We start from the raw sequence: 6208 nt of genomic DNA on the forward strand, positions 1-6208 counted from the left end.
CAACATATAATCACATCAGAGGAGATTTTCCCTATTGGCACAGATAAGGGCAATATATATGTAGCTTTCTTGATTCTTAACAGTTGGCCACATTCACTAATCCTTACAAACAGCTAGATGCTTCATTCATTTCCACTAAAATTGATTCAGACTGAATTACAGACCTTCTCAGAAGAAAATCTTCATGGTAAAGTTAAAGGAATGATTCTTATTTTATAGTCTTATTCTACTTTCAGATGTATTTGATAATTACTCTGGGGGAAAAATGCAATATGTCTCACCAACTTCAATTGTTCTCTAATTAGATTGTTCTTTTGACGGCTTTGCCTTCTACATGAAGTTTGAAATAAATTTGTTTTAAGTGTTTTGCCATGGGTTTGTCTGCATGGCCTGTCATAAGTTAATCCTTTTTCTTTCCAGTTTCTGAATCTATCTCTTTATTGGACACGATCTCTCATTTCTTGGGGGATTTTCAGGAGGAAAAGTAAATTAATTTGAGCAGCATTTAAGTGTTTCTATTCTAAATGAGCTCATTTTTTGCTAGAAGAGAGAGAAATGTCTAGCAGTGACATTACTGATCATGAGATTGTGTCTATGGAAATGGGAGTGGCTGAAAAGGCTGATGCCCAGATAATAATAATAATAATTGTTGTGGCATTTATTAAGCATTGCTATGTGTTATGCTCCATGTTAACCTTGGGGAAATAGGTACAAATGAATCAGATCCAGTTCCATATGGGGTTCACTTCTAAGGGAGAGAGAGAACAGCAATCTTCATCCTATTAAGACTGTAAGCTCGTTGCGGGCAGGGAACGTGTCGGCCAACTCTGGTGTAATGTGCTCTCCCAAGCGCTTACTACAGTGCTCTGCATATAGGGAGTACTCAATCAATACCACTGATTATGATGATGATTTGACAGATAAAGAAACCGAGATACAGAGAAGCTGAGTGAGTTGCCCCAAGTCACACATCAGGCAAGTGGTGGATCTCAGAGTAGAACTCGGGCTCCTGGCTCCCAAGCTTCTGCTCTTTTCACTAGGCTTTGCTGCCTCTGTCCAGACACTACCACATTGTGTACCTCTGGAAAATGACCTCTGTGAAACTGACATACTTGCCTTTTTCCAGCACACGGCAGTGATTCCAGTTCAGCCTCTGAGTCTTGAGGTCTGTCCAAAGAAAATTCTGTTTCCTCTAGAGAACTCAGAACACTTTGGCAAGTATTTTTTAAGTAGGCGAGTTACCCCTTGGGGACAGTCTGAGCCCTTTCGGAAGCCGTGGTGTGTGTTTTTCAGGCCTCTAGGGTGCCATTTAGTTTATTGTATCAATCGATTGCTTAGCACTTTGCTGAAGGCAGCCATAACCTAAAGCATTTCTCTGAGAAGGAAGGAGGCCCTTTACCTTCCTTCTGCAGCCTTTGTATTCCTCTCTCAGATCCCTCTGAATGTGGCTACCAGCTTCTCACTTCTCAGAACTCAACAACAGAAGCCTATGCATTCATTCATTCATTCAATTGTATTTATTGAGCGCTTACTGTGTGCAGAGCACTGTACTAAGCGCTTGGGAAGTACAAGTTGGCAACATATAGAGACGGTCCCTACCCAACAGCAGGCTCACAATCTAGAAGGGAGAGACAGACAACAAAGCAAAACATATTAATGAAATAAAATAAATAGAATAAATATGTACAAGTAAAATAAATAAATAGGGTAATAAATATGTACAAACATATATACATATGTACAGGTGCTGTGGGGAGGGGAAGGAAGTAAGGGGGGGATGGGGAGGGGGAGGAGGGGGCTCAGTCTGGGAAGGCCTCCTGGAGGATGTGAGCTCTCAGTAGGGCTTTGAAGAGAGCCCTCTAGACTATAAGCCCATTGTGGGCAGGGAATGTGTCTGTTTATTGTTATCTTGAACTCCTCCAAGCACTTAGTAATAATAATAATGATGATGGCATTTATTAAGTGGTTACTTTGTGCAAAGCACTGTTCTAAGCACTGGAGCGCTGTTCTAAGTGCTGGACAGTGCTCTCTGCTTACGATAAGCACTCAATAAGTACGTAGTGACTGACTTTAAAATCAAAATACTGGACATAATTCCACCTGGTGCCCTCTCTGCACCTGACGGGGGCAGATCAGCTGAAAATGAGGTTGTCCGGTAGGAAACGAGAAGAATGGGCCACCGCAAAGCCAGACAGGCCAAAGCAGGTTGGCCACACACACACACAAACAAACACACACACACACACACACACACACACACACACACACACCAAAAAAAAAAAAAAACAAACAACAGACACCATGTTTAGAGGCTTCAGGGGCCACTACTAATCATGGGCAGGTTTTAGCACATGCTCCATCACTCTAGCGAGTAGCTTGAATCAAGGCAGACATCCACAGTTACGCAAAACAGATAATACACACACAAAGTGTCACAACTCAGAAGAAAGACCCCCTTCCAGGTGTTCTTGGTGCTCAGGTGTTCTGTGCCAAGACCAGGATGAGACCAGGCTGGGTTATACCGAGCTCTGGGTATCTACCCTCTTCAGGAGTCACCCTTGTAATTCCCCTGAATGATAGTCTGATGCCAGCCACCTCTAGATGAGGAATTAAAGTGGTCCCGTCCAGTAATCTAAGGTTCCGGAAACTCCCTTTAGACTGTAAGCTTGTTGCGGACAGTGCTTTGCACATAATAATCACTCAGTATATACCAGTGATGATGATAATGAGCAATGGAAGAGATGCTGATGGTATTTGTTCGTTCATTCATTCATTCATTCAATCGTATTTATCTTCTAGACTGTGAGCCCATTGTTGGGTAGGGACCATCTCTATATGTTGCCAACTTGTCAAGCGCTTAGTATAGTGCTCTGCACACAGTAAGCGCTCAATAAATACGATTCAATGAAAGAATGAATTTGTTCATTCATTCATTCATTCAATCGTATTTATCTTCTAGACTGTGAGCCTGTTGTTGGGTAGGAACCATCTCTATATGTTGCCAACTTGTACTTCCCAAGGGTTTAGTACAGTGCTCTGCACAGCGTAAGCGCTTAGTAAATATGATTGAATGAATGAATGAATTTATTGAGCGCTTACTGTGTGCAGAGCACTATACTAAGCGCTTGACAAGTTGGCAACATATAGAGATGGTCCCTACCCAACAATGGGAAGTGCTTACTAGGTGTCGAGCACTGTACTAAGCACCGGGGTAGATCCAACCTAATCAGGCTGGACGCAGTCCCTGTCTCACGTGGGGTCACAGTCATAATCCCCATTTGACACTGAGACTCATAGAAGTGAAGTGACTTGCCCAAGGTCACACAGCAAACAAGCGGCAGAGCTGGGTCTAGAACCCAGGTCCTCCTGTCTGTCTTCCAGGCCTGTGCTCTAGCCACTAGACTGCACTGCCTCTCTGCTTTACATATAATGTTTGTTTGGGGTTTTTTGCATTTTTTTAACGGGAAAGATTCTTCAGTCTCCGGATGACTTGAGAAAGGAAAGGAAAACCCAAGCACCACAATGGCTCTTCTGGTCTAAAGTATATCAAGAAAATCCATCAATAGATTGGATTCACTGAGCTCATAATGTGTACAGAGCAGCATGAAAGCAGCATCGTCTAGCCGATAAAGCAAGGACCTGAGAGCCAGAAGGACCTGGGTTCTAATCCCTGCTCTGCCTCTTGTCTGCTGTGTGACCTTGGGCAAGTCGTTTCACTTCTCTGTGCCTCAGTTATGTCATCTGTGAAATGGGGATTAAGACTGTGAGCCGCACGCGGGCTTGTATTAGCTTGTATCCACCCCAGCACATAGAAAAGTGCTCGACACATAACAGGCACTTAACAAATACCATTATCATCAATGTTTCTCTTGTCTTGTCCTATGCCACGAGTCATTTCTGACCCGTAGCGAAACCACGGACACATCTCTCCCAGAATGGCCCACTCTCCACCTGCAACCGTTCTGATAGTGTATCCATAGTAGAGAAGCAGCATGGCTCAAAGGAAAGAGCACCGGCTTGAGAGTCAGAGGTCATGGGTTCAAATCCCGGCTCTCCCTATTGTCAGCTGTGTGACTTTGGGCAAGTTACTTGACTTCTCTGTGCCTCGGTTACCTCATCTGTAAAATGGGGATAAAGACTGTGAGCCCCACGTAGGAGAATCTGATCACCTTGTATTCTCCCCAGGGCTTAGAACGGTGCTTTGCACATAGTAAGCACTTAACAAATGCCATCATCATCATCATCGTAGAGTTTTCTTGGTAAAAATCTGGAAGTGGTTTACAATTGCCACTGTCCGCTCAGTAAACTCGAGTCTCCGCCCTCGACTCTCCCATGCTGCTGCTGCCCAGCACGGGTGAGTTTTTGACTTTTATAGCAGATTGTCTTCCACTCACTAGCCACTGCCCAAGCTAGGAATGGAATGGGTAGGCCTCTCTGCTTGACTCTCCCTCCTGTAGCCGAGAATGGTAGAGGACTGGAAACTCTCTAGATGCAACCCTGAGAGGAGTCATCATTGCTGGGGATACATAAATAGGAAAGAAACAAGTGCAAGGAGAGACCAGGAAAATGTACTTAACATTCCCTGGGGAAGGAATGAGAGAGAAGTGAAAAGTTTCCCTCTCTGGGCTCTTTTCTGAAGGAAGTCCTCCGATACCCAGAACATCTCCCTAGCAACTAGTCCTTACAGTTAAAAGTCCCCTGAATCTGTACACCATTTTAAATCATACAAAAAGCTGAAAGCCTGGTATAGTTGGGGTAGAATTAAATGGATCTGGACCTCAACACGGCAGACACAAAGTAAGTCTTATGATACCAGTTCCTAAATGAGTAAAATAAGGCAGGAGGATGTAAGGATGGATTCTTAAGAATGCCCTCCTTACCATCCTTTATATGGCTGTCGATCAGTTTTAATTACTTTATTGCCTCCTGGGTACTTAATGGGCTGTTCATACTTTCTTCTTCTGGTTCCAGTGTAGTCTTAATGGAAGTAGCATGGCTCAGTGGAAAGAGCCTGCGCTTTAGAGTCAGGGGTCATGGGTTCAAATCCCAGCTCCACCAACTGTCCGCTGTGTGACTTTGGAAAAGTCACTTCACTTCTCTGTGCCTCAGTTCCCTCATCTGTAAATTGGGGATGAAGACTGTGAGCCCCATGTGGGACAACCTGATCACCTTATATCCCCCCAGCGCTCAGAACAGTGCTTTGCACATAATAAGCGCTTAACAAATGTCATTATTATTATTATTATTATTATTATTATTATTATTATTATTATTATTACTACCATCATTCCCTTCCCTCATTCAATGTACCATGTTGGCTTAGGAGTCAAATACCCCAAGTCTTGCATTTGATTGTAGAAACACATTTGCCCAGGCGGTTCATATCCAAAGAAATAGGTTTCCCCTCTTATTTCATTTGGTTGACTGAAAAGCACCATTCTCCTCCATCAGTTGGAAAAGCAATTCAATGTGCCCTTTGGCTTTGATGTCCCATAAGCATTTTATCGGGAGTTAACTCTTCTCTACTTATCCCGGAAATCTCCTCTCTCCTTTGATCCACTCAGGAGGATCCCCTTGGGAAAATGGGGATTTTTTAATCCAAGACAATTGAATGTGTGTGCAATTAGCCAGTGCAAGCAGACTGGCCTCAATGTGTTTCCAAAGGGAATTTAATGGTTTGAGGGAGTTAGGAAGTTGGGGTTTGATTCCCTAAGGCTTATCGTAAAAGAAACTTGACTCCTGCTACACACAGATGTATTCCAGGATAAATTGGGACCTACAAAACCAGGCAAAATTTCATGGTACACATTAGAAAACAATTTTCCATTAAGTAGTGAAATAATTTTCTCATCTAAGTGGCTGTAAAAATTATCATCAAAGTTCTTCGGAATTACGAAAATATCTCCTGGTCTTTTCAGACTTTGAAAAGGCTCCAAGTAGGAGATTTGTAATAATTTGGGTTTTTAGTTTCTTTTTTATTTTTATAACATCCTGAAATGCATTTCTCAGAAGCTTTTCCAGACCATAATTATCCTGCCATGGCAGCCCCTCTCTGTGGTTTAAACACTAGGAAATGGAGTAATTGCCCCTCTCGGTAATGCATTCCAGGATAGACTACTGCTGGGGGGGGGGATCAAACTGGGAATCTTCTCCGAAATTAATTCCTGTCCAGTTTGGAACATTTCCCTGTTGGCCTAATGGATTGAGT

At 43.1% G+C, this 6208-nt stretch overlaps 1 non-coding gene across 1 annotated transcript; it reads right to left on the reverse strand.

The window, feature by feature from the left end:
* Window positions 1-4367: 4367 nt before the first annotated feature.
* On the reverse strand, window positions 4368-4507 carry LOC119939805. The gene has a single exon (XR_005454768.1). It is a non-coding gene; the product is annotated as a small nucleolar RNA SNORA7 (small nucleolar RNA).
* Window positions 4508-6208: the final 1701 nt, after the last annotated feature.

The sequence above is a fragment of the Tachyglossus aculeatus genome, chromosome 17 (assembly GCF_015852505.1).
Source record: "Tachyglossus aculeatus isolate mTacAcu1 chromosome 17, mTacAcu1.pri, whole genome shotgun sequence".
Lineage (NCBI taxonomy): Eukaryota > Metazoa > Chordata > Mammalia > Monotremata > Tachyglossidae > Tachyglossus > Tachyglossus aculeatus.